This window comes from Rattus norvegicus, chromosome 9 (genome assembly GCF_036323735.1).
Source record: "Rattus norvegicus strain BN/NHsdMcwi chromosome 9, GRCr8, whole genome shotgun sequence".
Lineage (NCBI taxonomy): Eukaryota > Metazoa > Chordata > Mammalia > Rodentia > Muridae > Rattus > Rattus norvegicus.
In genome coordinates this window covers 30756239-30770541 of record NC_086027.1, presented here as the reverse complement: position 1 = coordinate 30770541, position 14303 = coordinate 30756239, and the positions used below count along the sequence as shown (strand labels likewise).

The 14303-nt window shown below is 43.9% G+C and overlaps 1 non-coding gene across 1 annotated transcript; it reads left to right on the top strand.

The window, feature by feature from the left end:
- Nucleotides 1-11828: 11828 nt before the first annotated feature.
- On the top strand, nt 11829-11962 carry LOC120094940 (small nucleolar RNA SNORA17). Its single transcript, XR_005489616.1, has one exon. It is a non-coding gene; the product is annotated as a small nucleolar RNA SNORA17 (small nucleolar RNA).
- The last annotated feature ends 2341 nt before the right edge of the window (nt 11963-14303 follow it).

Here is a 14303-nt window from a genome sequence, read left to right as displayed (position 1 = left end):
TTTTTGAGAAGGATTTCTCTGCATAGCCCTGGGCCTTGGTTGTCTTGGAATTCTCTCCAAGAGTGGCCAGAGTGGCTCAAAGGCTTCCAGCTCTCGGAGATCCACCTGCCTCTGCTTCCTGAGTGCTGGGATTAAAGGTGTGCACCAGCACTATCTGACAAATTCCATGTATCCATTCACTGTTTCCTGTTTGTGCATGAATGTAAGACCATCTACTGGAGCAGGGAGAGCCTCTCTCTCGGGTTGCATCCCTGAGAGAAGATTACTCTCTCCTGCAACAGCCAACCTGACACAGTCATCTGAGGGAGTCTCACTGGGGGCCTTGCCTCAGTCAGCATGGCCTGTGGCATGTTTGTGGCATGTTTTCTCTCTTGCTAATCAATGTAGGAGAGCCCAGCCCACACTGGACACCCCATTCTTACGCAGGGGTTGTATAAGAGAGCTAGGTGAAGCCTGGCAGTGGTGGCACGTCTTTAATCCCAGTACTGGGGAGTCAGAGGCAGGAGATCTCTGTGAGTTTGAGGCCAGCCTTGTTCTACAAAGCGAGTTCCAGGACCTGGGAGCTACACAGAGACACCCCCAACACCCTGACTCAATGAGCAGAGGGCAGAGGGTGAACCAGTAAGCAGCTTTCCTTCTGGATTTCCGCTTCTGTGCCTGCTTGAGCTCCAGCCCTGATTTCCCTTCATAATGCATTTTGAACTGAAAGTATAAATCAGATCAACCCTCTCCACCCAAAGTTGCTTCTGGTTTTAAAATAACACAAAGCAAATTGGAGCACTCTGCCTCCCTGAGAAGCTACCAGGTGCCAATGCTGTTCAGCTAGAGGTGGGACTTCAGGAGCCAGACTGTCGACTATGCTGGCATTTTGCCAGTCTTGACCTTGTGCAGGCCTCATCCACTACTTCTTGCTTGTCCAATCTTGCCACCCCCTCTTCTGAGATGATCCCGAGCCTTTCCAGAGGGAAGTATGATATAAATATGAATGTAAAATAACCTAGGGAATTAACAAAAGACATAATACTTTACTTAGAACACACACAAACACACAGACACACAGACACAGACACAGACACACACACACACACACACACACACACACACACACAAGTTTAGAACACCAGTGAGCAACACAAAAGATAATTTAGGAAAAGAATTAATTTGAACAAATTGAAAGTCAAAGATACTCTTTGAAAGCAGGATGACTCAGAATCAAATTAACCTATGCCTTTAATTCAATCACCCCTTCCTAATGTTGCTAAAAAAAAAAAAAAATGAACCAAGAACATATGCAGGAAACTCAATAAGAATGACCATGAAAAAATGTAAAGTTAACAACAGAGACCTATACACAGAATTATTAAAGCATATCGTAAGACTGCACGGGGCTGGAGACCCAGCACAGCTGGTGAACTGCTTGTTCAGCATGTGTGAAGTCCGGCATGTGATCTCCAGTGTCTCCGAAACTGGCTGGCCCTGGTGTTATACACCTGTAATCCCAGAAGTTCTAAGTTATCTGTACGTGGTGAGTTTGAGGCCATCACAAGATGCACGACATTCTGTCTCCTACAAAAAGGGTGTGAGAAAAGAAGACATTAGTATACCAAGGATGAAAAGGTACCACTATCTCACTATGTAAAGAAAAATTAGGGGTTTTATTGTCCCATATATTATTATTACTATTATTATTATTATTATTATTATTATTATTATTATTATTATATTACTAGTTTGTGGTGCTAGAGATTGAATTCATGGCCTTACCCATCATAAGCAAGAGCTTTACCTCTGGTCATACTCCCATCTCTAAGGCTACAGATTTTAGCACAACACTATACGTTAATGGCATTGTAATAAATAAATCATTAGGTAGAGCATTCTAGGCTTGGACCCAAATACATATAGATTTTTGCATATAATAAAAGTGCCAGGGAGATGCAGGCATCTAGGAGGACAGTGAAAAGCTGCCCACATCCTATCCAAGGCAAAGGTTCTGACCTGTCTACTACAGCGTTGTTGGCCACAAGCTCCCGACTTAGCCCCACCCGAGGACTGGCTGTCAGTCAAGGGACAAGAGCTGCCCACAATTATACCCCTAAGGCAGCTCACGCCCAGTGACTAGCTGGTGCTGTCATACACCCTTCTGCTCCCTGTCCCACTGTTGAACACAACTCTAAAGAACCATCTTTGGCCCAGAGTTCATAGACCTAGCCAAGCTTTGTTGCCGTCCGTCTCAGTCCACCTTCGTCAAGGTGTGGTTTCAGGTGGTCTCCAGCACACCCTTCTTGTATTCCGCTTTCTTCCTTTGGCTTTGAAGACCTGTGTGCTTCCTGAAACAGCCACCAGGAAGTGCTTTGCCTCTTGTAATTGGCACAAAATTCAAAATTTGAAATTTTACTAGAGTGGATCGGAACTTCAAATGTATACCCTTAAACATTAAAACTGTGTCCATCTTTACTTACAGTAGGAGAGAGAGATGTTCAAGTCATATAGAAATGATCATTTTCATGTATTAAGTGGACAATTACTTCACACTGACGAAATGCACAACTGAGGAATTGTGGGGAAGCTCTATCTTCTCTGGGTGGTGCCTGAGTCTCTAGAAGTTTTGGGTTGTGATTGAATAAACTGGTGAAGTTAGAGATTTGAAACCCTGCTGGTGAAATGGCATAGCTGGTAAAAGATGCTTGCCACCAAGCCTTAAGACCCGAGTTTGAATCCCCCGAAGTGAAATGGGAGAACTGGCTTCTTACCTGTGATGGTATAAGCTCTGCCCAGGGAGTGGCACTATTAGAAGGTATGGCCCTGTTGGAGTAGGTGTGTCACTGTGGGTGTGGGCTTTAAGATCCTCACCTTAGCTGCCTGGAAGCCAGTCTTCTGCTAGCAGCCTTCAGATGAAGATGTAGAACTCTCAGCTCCTCCTGCTTCGTACCTGTCTGGATGCTGCCATGCTCCTGCCTTGATGATAATGGACTGAACCTCTGAACCTGTAAGCCAGCCCCAATTAAATGTTGTCCTTAGAAGAGTTGCCTTGGTTATGGTGTCTGTTCACAGCAGTAAATCCCTAACTAAGATGCTGCCCCAAATTACTCACTCACTTAATTAATTAATATCTTAAAGGCATATAAATAGCCAAGAATATGAATGAATGTCCAACATAGTTCATCATCAACCAGAAAAGTGCAAGTCAAAATGACACTGAGATATCAGTTGAAGATGAATCTTAAGACCACTCACTATGCTCAGGGACAGACATCAGCTACATGACACCTCATAGTCTATGATCCTGTCACATGAAGTGCTTAGCTGGCCAAGTTACTAAGACAGCACCAAGTTAGTGTCCCCAGTGCCGAAGGGGCAGAAGAGGGGGAGAGAACAGAGCATGAGCATGAGAGCACTCGAAGAAGAAATGTGAAAGCAGCTTTCTACTGATGGCTGCACCAGCTGATTAATTTACTAGCCATTGAACCGAATATTAATAGGTAATTATATGAAATGCTAAACGCCTCAAGAAACCTATCTTTTCTTCCCTCAAAACAGAGTTTCTCTGTGTAGCCCTGGCTGTCCTGGAATTTGCTTTATAGACTAGGCTGGCCTCAAATTCGGAACTCTGCCTGCCTCTGACTCCCGAGTGCTGGGACTGAAGTCATGTGCCAACACCACCTGGCCAGAAACCTGTCTTTAGGCTAAGTGTGGTGATACATACATGGGAGATAGACATAAGAGGTCAGAAGTTTAAGATTGTCCTTGGGTACATAGTGGGTTCGAGGCCAGCCTGGGATGCATATGACTGTCTCAAAATATAATGTCAACAAACAGGAAAGTCTTCTCATAAAAGTTCTACAAAAGTTATAAAAACGTTGGAGATGATGTTTACTCTTGTGGTTTAGAACTCTGAAGTAAGGCTCCGTGGGAGGCCTTTTCCTTATGTTCCTGCTTTACAGGTCTATGCTTATCAGCTAGAACCAGTTGGAACAAAAGCTGTAGATTCAGAGAAAGGACAGTCCTTCTTCTTAGGAACCTAGAGTGACGCAGACTCTACCACTCCAGAAAGAGTAAAAAAGGAAACGACAAGGTTAGCGGTGGGTGACCTGAACCATCTGCGTAGTGGCATCTAGCAGGTACCTAGGTGTGCCCAATGTTAGCCCAGAGGGAGAGGTATAAACCCAGGCTGAGGTCTAAGGGTCTGCACTGCACCACAGAGCATTTTCAATCAGATGAGCAAGGAGGCAGGATCGTGAATATTTCTTGGGGTTGGTAAAATTTGCAATCTGGATTTGGTCTTCTTCCTAGTAGACAGGAAGGGAGGTGGAGGGTGAGGCTTGGGCCAATTGTAGGGCATAGATAACGCCCCCCTATATGGCACTCTGTCAGATCTGTATATCGAGGGCAGAGCAGGAGACTACACAGAGCCCTTTGAGATAATGCTTAGTTCAATCATTTCCTCATTCTTTGGCCGACTTTCAGCAGTGAGTCATGCTAAGAGTCTGAAAATGTATTTGGCCTTGGAACTGACAAGGAGGTGTGTGTGTGTGTGTGTAGATAGACAGACAGATAGACAGACATATAGATAGATATAGAGAGGGAGAAATGAAAGGTTAAATTAGGGAAAATATTAAGGAAAACAGAAAGGCAGAGGACAAATACAAGGTGACTTTAGAGTGCGATCCCAGGGCTGCCTCATTACATACACTTGTTCCTCCTTGTGGAAGAGGGACAGCCCTGCAGAGCTTCATTTTCCTCACTGCTGAAAAGAGAGTGTGCAGGTTACTTTTCTTTTTTCCTTCTGTCTTTTTTCTTCATCTTCCTCCTCCTCCTCTTCTCCTCTTCCTCCTCTTCTCAACTTGGCACAAGCCAGGATCATTTAGTAAAAGGGAACCCCAGGCAAGTGGGTGGGGGCATTTTCTTGACCAGTGACTGCTTGGGTGGGTCCAGCCCACTGTGGGTGGCACCAATCCTACTTAGGTGGTCTCGGACTGTGTAAGGAAGGTAGCTGAGCTAGCCAGTAAGCAGCACTGCTCCATGACTTCTGCTTCAGTTCCTGGGGCTACATTTCTGGTAGAGTCATCGTACCCCCATATACATATTCTTGTGCAGACAGAAGACTGTAAAACATCTAAGTGGTTACAGTTCCCAGGCACCTATGCATGCTCGACTAATGTTAGGCATCTTATTGTTGCCATTGTCTCGTGTTTACATTAAAAGTGGTGCAGTTAGACAATGTGGAAATGTTACTAGGGAGTTTCCTTATTCCCAAGCAGCAAATAATGGTCAGTCCACCCTTCCAGGTAATGTCAACGTTTCTCGCCAATGCTTTGATAAACTGGTCCCAAGGGACTGAGAAACATTTAGAATGATAGGGGACAGAGAGGAAGAGTGGAGGCATTTTTAATACTCTATATGTAATAACACATTTGTACTCCATGTTGAAGAAAGCACTGTGCGAGTGCGTGCTCTGGTAGTTTAGCACGTGATTAGCTTTGCTGAGCTAACGTTCTCTCCTTCAGCACAGGTGAGCACAGGTTGATAACAGACACTAATCAGATTTACTTTTAAAAAGTGCTCAATGGGCTGAAGAGACAGCCAAATGGTCAAGGGCACTCACTGCTCTTACAGAGAACTCAGGTTTGGTTCCAGGTGCCCACCTAGTGACTCACAACTCCTCGCCTGGCCTCTACCAGTACCACCCTACACACACAGACACACACATACATACACACACACACACACACACACAGACGCACAGACACATACACACACACAGACACACACACACACAGACACACACACATACACACACAGACACACACATACACACACAGACACACACATACACACACACAGACACACAGACACATACACACACACATACACACACACACAGACACACACAGACACACACACAGACACACACACAGACACACACACACACACAAAGTACACATGCAGGCAAACACTCATACACACAAAACAAAAATTTTAAACAGTTTAAATTTTTTTTAAAAAAATCTAGACATCTATAGAAGGTAAGAAGAACATAAAGGGAAAAAAAAAATAGAGACTCCACAAGTCACACAAACGTGACTGACCGTCTGGCCAGAGGAACAGGGTGATTGACCACTTTTAACTTCCCCTGTCTGTCCCCTAGAAAGCATACTGGCTTGGGATGAGATATGGGGCGGCTTTTTCAAAACCTGTTAGCCTGCTCCTTTCTCACCTCTCTGTAAAGCACTACTTAGGGATTCAGTTATTTCTCTGCCTTTGGCCTGTGTGCTGAAAGAACATGGAGTCCACTCGCACAAAGACTCAGTATTTTTTCAGTCTGCCTCTCACACTGACGCCAGGCAGAATGAAAGCATCCCGGTGCCCACAGCAGTCCTCTGCAGAGGGGACAGAGGTGGTCTACTCTGTCTAAGATGAATGGACATGCCTCTTTTGCTGCAAAGTTCTCGATCAGAACGCCAGGGCTGGCTCCTTGCCTCTGTGCCTTAAGCATTGCCAATAACCCATTTTAGTCGCTTTAGTATTCCTCATAGAAGCTTCAGTGATGGATGATGCTGTGGGGGAGGTCAACTCTTTGAACTGCGGATATGCACAAATAAATTAAGTGCCTATGTATCACTGGGCATGTTAACTTGTGTTTGTTATACAAGGTATATATACAAGGTTATACAATGTATGCATTGTTTCAAATGTCCTGTGGTTTCAACCTTGTTAGGACTTATGAGATGGGAGATGTGTTTGCACTTGAATTAAAGGTGAAAGACTGGTTTTGAGTTAGATTTGAATGATCTATCACATAAACTTTATTTAACCCTTATAGCCACCGTGGCCACAATGTCCTGTTTTTTCACAGGCAACTGTACTTTGTCCCTTAAGGGCACACCGGGGGCACTAAACTGTCCCCTGGTCAGCTGGAGCATTTTGTTTTTCTAGGTAGTTCTACTTGTAAGGACAGAGCTTAAAATTCCTCAGCACTACAATGTGGAAACTAAGCCCAGCTCTAAGACTCTAGGAATATTTTAGGGTTTGTCCCTTTGTGACTGAGTTAGCTGGCGTCATTGTCTGGTTGGTGTTACAGAACCTGACTGATAAAAACTCGTTAGGTACCAGCTGTGTCTGTAAGATGTGGAACTGTTTACTGTTTCTATACATCCTGAGTGGAGTGTCAAAACATTAAATCAGTGGCTAAATGCCTTTCCTGAGAAGAATGACCACAGGCCTGACTTCACATTTAAACATGAAGTTACAATATTGGCTTCCCCCCCGCCCCCTCATTGTTCTGCTCTCTGTCAAAGAAATTTTCAAATATTGCAGTACATAAGAAGTAATTCCCTTGAGGTGATTGTAAGGCCCTGTCTGTCCATCTGTCCATCTGTCTGTCTCTGGCCATGGATTAATCCAGGCCTTTTTGTGTGCTAAGCAAATGATCTACCACTGAGCTTTGTGAAACTGGGTACAATGGTTAGTTTTGGAGGCAAATTTATTATAGTACCGTGAACACAATGGATATTGGGATTTTACTTCAATGAAAGAGGTATTTTTTTCTTCTGAAAACATGCAAGGTCTTGACCTTCTAAGAAAATATAAAATATAAGAAATTTGTATCATCATTGTCATACGCTTTGACTCATATCCGTATCTAGCTGTAAGAGATGGCAGGAAAGGAAATCTATTCCAGAGACCCTCCTACCAGCTTGCCAGTGGGGTTTCTATTCCTCAGCCAGTACCTTGCTATTTTGCAAAGCTCCTCACCCCCACTCTGACCCCCACCCCATTTTGGCTAAACAATGACAATTCCCAAAATCAAACTAATTTGGTTTCCGGAAGTAAACCAAATAATTTTTCTATATTCGTGGCTTCCCTACCTCTGGTAATGGCCAGTCAAAAAGATGTTTCTTCATCCCTGATATTCTTACTCTCGTTACCCTTAGGCCCCTAAGGGAAACTTTTAAGTCACTTTCCACTTTCCCCCACGTTTCTCTATAGTTAGTTAGTTACCCTGGTCTGTAAGGCAGTGGTTTTCTACCTCCCTCATTCTGTGACTCTTTTTTTTTTTTTTTTTTTTTTTTTGGTGATGCTGTGACTCTTTAATGTAGCTCCTCATGTTGTAGTCACCCCATCCATAAAATTATTTTTGCTTCACCGGAAAGTGGTGGCGGATGCCTCTAGTCCCAGTGCTCAGGAGACAGAGGCAGGCATTCTAGGCAGGCATACACTTGAGTTAGAAGACAGGCTGGCCTACAGAATTAGTTCCAGGACAGCCAGGGCTACACAGAGAAAGCCTGTCTCGAAAAGCAAAACAAAAAAATTGTTGCTTTTTCATAACTGTAATTTTGCTACTGTTAAATATCTGCTGTGCAGGCTCTATGATATGTGACCCCTATGAAAGGGTCATTCAACCACCAAAGGAGTGGTGACCCATTGGTTGGGGTTGAGAACTGCTGCTGTAAGCAGATGACTAACTGTTCCTTTAGGACTAAAGATCTACCCTTTGCAGGGTTTGTTCCTCAATTAACCCCTTCATTGTGTAGAGTCACTCTCTTGTGCTTTTTTTTTTTTAAATCAATTTTGTATTGTTTTATGGGTTAAGCAGAAAGTAGGCATGGGGTTTGCTCTCACATGGGTTTTGTGTTTGTTTGTTTGTTTTGTATATCAAAAAAATATCAGCAGTATTGCCATTCTTTTATGGGTGGGGGCTGCTTTTCAAGACAGAGTTTCCCTGTATATCCTTGGATGTCCTATAACTAACTCTGTATATCAGGCTGACCTTGAACTCATGGAGATCCTACTGCCTCTGCCTCCAGAGTATTGTGATTAAAGTTGAATTCCACAACCACACTGTTGTAGCATATTTGATCATCCTATGAACCCCAAGATTGTGTTATTTACTGGAAAAAAAACACTGTTACTAGCTGTAGTGTGGCCTAACCCTTAGAAGATACCTTTGATCCCTCTGGCTGGAATACAGACATGCCCTTAGCACACACTTTTAATTCCAAGCAATGAAGGTAAAGTTAGTTTGTAGATGGTGTTTGAAAGTGATGTCTAATTGAGTGGCAAAGAAAGTGACAAATCAGAGAAAGATTTGATAGAATAGGATCTGCCCATTCTCACAGGAAGAGAGAAAGGAAGGGGAAGCTATTAAAGAGAGCACAGAGAGAGAAAGAAGGAGGCAGTTTTACTGGGCCAGGATACAGAGACTGATTGCAGAGAAAGAACAAGCTAGACACAGGTGAGAACAGAACAAGCCAGATGATGAGAAGGAGCCAGAAGATTAGTGCAGATTGACAGAGATAGTTTCAGGTCAAGCAGAGAAATTCAGGAGAAGCCCAGAGAAGCCAGATTGAATCTGTTAGCATGGAGAGGCTTTTGAGTCAGAACAACTGAGTTGAACCAGCCAGTGAGAGATCAGAAAGAACTAAGAAAGTCTCAGAGATTGAAAACATTCTAGGCCTAGATCATACTATACAGAGGCTAGAACCTTCCAGGCCTACATCTAGGTTAGCAGACTGAGGCAGTAAACTTCAGAGACATTAATTTAACTTCAGGAGAATAATAAAAGTTACTATTACACCACCCAGCCAATATCACAGTTCTTAAATGTGTAACATTTGTACCTTATATTCCTCTTTAATTGAAGGTCACTTTATCTAAATTAAATTTTAATTATTTACAGGGGGCGTGGAAGATGAATAATATTGAATAGTGTTGGAAGTTGGGTCCATCCTTGGGTCCAAGGAATTGACCCTAGGCTTGGCGGCAGGCAATTTTATGTAGTTGGCCATCTCATCCATTGCCCATACTTAATTTTATTAGATAAGTGGGCATGTTCTGAGACAGTCTTTTGTTATCTCAGGCTGGCCTTGAGCTCACTAGGGATCCCTAATAGATGACCTTTGACTCTTGATCTTCCTAGCCCCACCTCCTGAGAGCTAAGATTACAGGCCTTTGTCCCCATACCTATTTTCTGTGTTGTGGGTGTTGAATCCAGAGTACCTGCACACTAGATAAGCACTCTACCACACAGGGCTATATCCCTAACCCTCTGGGATATTTTGGTACTGGCTTTGTAGTTCACACAAAGTGAGTGTTTTTCACACTACTCAGATCTCTCTTTCAAAGGGGAACTTCTAAGAAACCAAGGGAGAGGAGGAAATGCTCCAAGATAAAGCTAATAGGAGAGAAACTCCTAGATTATATTTAGGGGTGAGAGCCCTGACAGCAAACAAATCTAATTTTTGTCCGTGGCCTGAAGCAGGAAAAACCCTGGCTCTGTCCTGGCCAGAGGCCAGGAATGTCATAGGGAACTCTTATTTCTTCTTCTTGTCTGTCCTAAATACGTACCTTGTCTGGAGGCCATAGGAGAGGGTGTGACTGAAATTCTAGTTGAGACATTAATTCTTTCTGGTGAACATCTTTGGGGACTGGGGTTCTGGATTTTCATGGTGGAAATGGGTTATGTCGATTTCCAGTTTCAGCCCATCTCCTAAATTATTTTATATCCCCCATGTTGGAGAAGGGGATGTTACAGTATCGTAAGAATCCATTGAAGATGGATGTCAAGGCTCTATTGAGGCCTACTAAGGAAAGGAGGCTATTTCCTCCTGCTCTAAAGGATGACTCTTCGCTTTGTCCAGGGAGGAAGGAGACCATCTGATCGGCTTCAAATATGACAGCACCACAAACTCTTGTTCATTCCCTTAAGAGGTAGTCTATTTGAGCCTGCTAAGAGGACGGGGGGGAATAACAATTCTTTTAATGAAACTGCGTCCCTTTCCTTCCCTGAAATCCTTCTCCCATGTGGCACGTACACAGCTTCTTCAGACAACGCCATGGAGCCTCTACCTGCAGCTCACCTACTTTCCTCTCTCTTTTTCAGACACTGGCCCAACCAGCATGCTCTCCCAGATGCTTTGTGACTTTTGTAATGTTCTCTGAATCCCCAACTCCTTCCACCGCGGAGCTGTTTGCCAAACTCCACCGCCGACCTTTCCTTTTTCTTCTTGGACCCTAACTCAAAGAGCATGGTTTCCTCTCTGTCTTCTCACCATCTCGCGATTCCAAGAAGTTGCTAGGAAGTGGTTCTCCACCTTCCTAATGCTGTGACCCTCTAATACCCCAACCATAAACTTATTCTTGTTGCTACTTCATAACTGTAATTTTGCTACTGTTATGAATCATAATGTAACCAATACACAGTATATCTAACACGTGACCTCTATGGAGGGCTTGTATGACCCCCAAGGGGGTCAAGACCCACAGGTTGAAAACTACTGTGCTAGCATTCATTAGAAAGAACTTCAGTTTCACAAGCAATATAAGGCCCTCAATGTCTAGCATGCAATGCAAGAAACTCACCCGGCTTCAGGGACAGTGGTGAACCATGTGGCCTCCATAATCAAAGCTCAGTGCTTATCTGGTAGATGAGGTTGTGCCAGGCAGCACATGGGAAACAGCAGCAAAGCTAAAGCAAGCGTAACCCGATATTGACTTTACTCCCAAGGCCCTGCTTTCTATTTAACCCACATGGTTGAAATGCTCTTTTTTCTAATAAGAAAAATATAAACTCATGTTTTAATCCCCTCGGATATTTAATAATAAAACAAAATAAGTTCATGGTTCAAATTGTTCCAAAGGAAATTTAGGGCTGGCAATGGGGTGAAGGTACCTGCCACTGGGCTGGATGGCCTGACTTTGGTCTCTGCCACACTTGGGTAGAGTGGGTCCCACAAGTTGTCCTCTGACCTCCATGTGTGTACACATTCATATGCAGGGAGAGTGAGTAAATAAAATGTAACAATGAAAGGTAAAAACGCTCAATGTAACAAGGCTCAAGAGGCATTGCAGGTTTGGCCACTGCTACGTGTGTGTCAGTAGGTGGCAGAGAGGAGAAAGGCTACGTCCACGCTCAGTGATGGCCTCAAGGTGCTATTAGTTGGTCCTCCAGAACTCTGTCTGTATCCTTTACCAGGTATACCACTTTCCTTTCTACGGGTCTCCTGCTGTCTACATGTAATTTCTGATTGCCTTTTGTGGTAGTTTGAATAGGAATGGCCCCCATAGACTCAACTGTTTGAATGCTTGGCCCACAGGGAGTGGCACTTTTAGGAGGTATGGCCTTGTTGGAGGAAGTGTGTCACTGTGGAGGCGGGCTCTGAGGTCATATATGCTCAAGCTATAAATGCGATAGACAGTCTCCTTATGTTGCCTGTGGATCAAGATGTAGAAATTTCAGCTCCTTCTTCAGCACCATGTCTGCCTGCATGCTATCATGATAATACTGGACTGATCTTCTGAAACTGTAAGCCAGCCCCAATTAAATGTATTCCTTTATAAGAATTGCTATGGTCATGGTATCTCTTCACAGCATTGAAACCCAAGCTAAGACACCTCTGAATCTGAAATGTTCACCATAGGCTCAAGTGTTTGAAAATCTGGTCCATAGATAGTCCTTGTCCTAGCTATGTTCAATTATCACCTTGACACAGATTACACTCATCTGAGCAGAAAGCCTTGATTGAGGCATTACCTCTAAGAGATTGACTGTGGGCATGACTAGGAGGCCATTTTCTTGATTTTCCATTGATATAGAAAGGCCTAGCCCACTATGGGTGGCATCATCCCTAGGCAGGTGGTTCTGGGCTATATAAGAAAGCTCATTGAGCATGAGCCTTAGAGTGAGTGAACCAGACAAAACGAAAGGAGGTAATATTCTTCCATGGTTTCTGACTCCAGGTTCTTGCCTTGAGTTCCTGGGAATTGAATTCAGGTCCCCATGTTTGCATGATCAGCAATTCACCAGCTGAACTATCTCCCCAGCTCATGAAGTTTGATTTGACATGCAACAGGAATTATAAATTCTTGCAAGCCCATAGAAAAGATACAACCCAGGTATTTGATTTACAAGCCATAAGCCTAGATTGGGCAGATTTGGAGCGACTGTAACTTCTTTCCCAGCCATAATGTCCCTTGTTACTTGCTATTTTTCCTGGCCATGTGCTCATGGTCTGCCTCCTCTCATCGCATCTTCATTCTCCCTTGCTCTACTCTCTTGTCCTCTCTCTTGAGACCCCTCAGTCAATCTTCAAGTCCTGCCTCTGTCCCTCCACTGCCGGATCACAGGCTCTAGTCTTTTACTGACCAGATAAATTGGGGAACTGAGATAAACTGGTACGTGAGGATCTGCTCGTTGGGGACAACCAGATCTTGGGAGCCAGTATTTAACATTTAAATACAAGCAGAACCAGACCAACCACCTATACAGCAAATTTATTTCCCATCCAAATTTTCCAGGTCTCAAATGTTTGTAGAGTCTCTAGAAATAACTGAAGGCCCTGAACACTTTGCCCTAATAGATATAAGGTCCTGAAGTCTGAAGCTCAATTGAGAGAATAATAACTGTTAGGGGCATTCAGGTAAAGAGTTCTCTGCAGGGGCAGGAAGCCCCATATGCTGTGCCTGGGAACCTGCCAATTTGTCTGCCCATCAGCTGCAGCTCCTAAGGCCTCAAGAGGAAGATGCTGTGACTCTGAGCCTAATTTGGATGCAGGAAGCAGACGTTGCTCACAGCAGAAACTACAGCAGCCATTTGAAGTACTAAGAAGTTTTAAAGCACCCAACGCTTTCTTTTTAAAGTTTGGAGCAGGGAAGGATGAGCAGGGCTCATACTTTATGAAGGTGAACATCAAATATTCCCAGGGGGAACAAGAAAAAGCCGGTCTCTTTTGTCTCCAGAGGGTCAAAGGGGTCTGAGAGCAAACGCAGGTGATAGTCTACACAGCAGGGAAGACAGAGAACAGAGAGCTGAAGAAAGATGTGGATGGTGGTGTGTGCCACAATACACAATTAAGCAGGAGGGGGAGCAGGAAGGTCAGGAATTCAAGGCTGTTCTGGGTGGGGTAGTGAGTTATGGGAGATCAGGTTGGAAGGAAAGACCATTAGTTTGCTAGGATTTGAAAACTGCCACATTGGGACAAGGAGAATCTTCTTTGCACGCCCCAAGGTTTTTGATCTAGCAATTATTTCAAAGCCGTAGAGCAGCCAATGCTCACCCAAAGGATTCTAATAGCTCTAAACTCTGCCTTGGGATCATTCACTTGGAGCAATCTTTGCTTCAGATGCTGGAGAGATGGCAGACACACACACACACACACACACACACACACACACACACACACACACACACTCACACACACACAATTTAAAATACAAAACCAAAATCAACACCCAAACCCTAAGAGTCTTGATGGTACACCCCTTTAATACTAGCAACAGGAGACTGAGGCATGCATACAACTCTG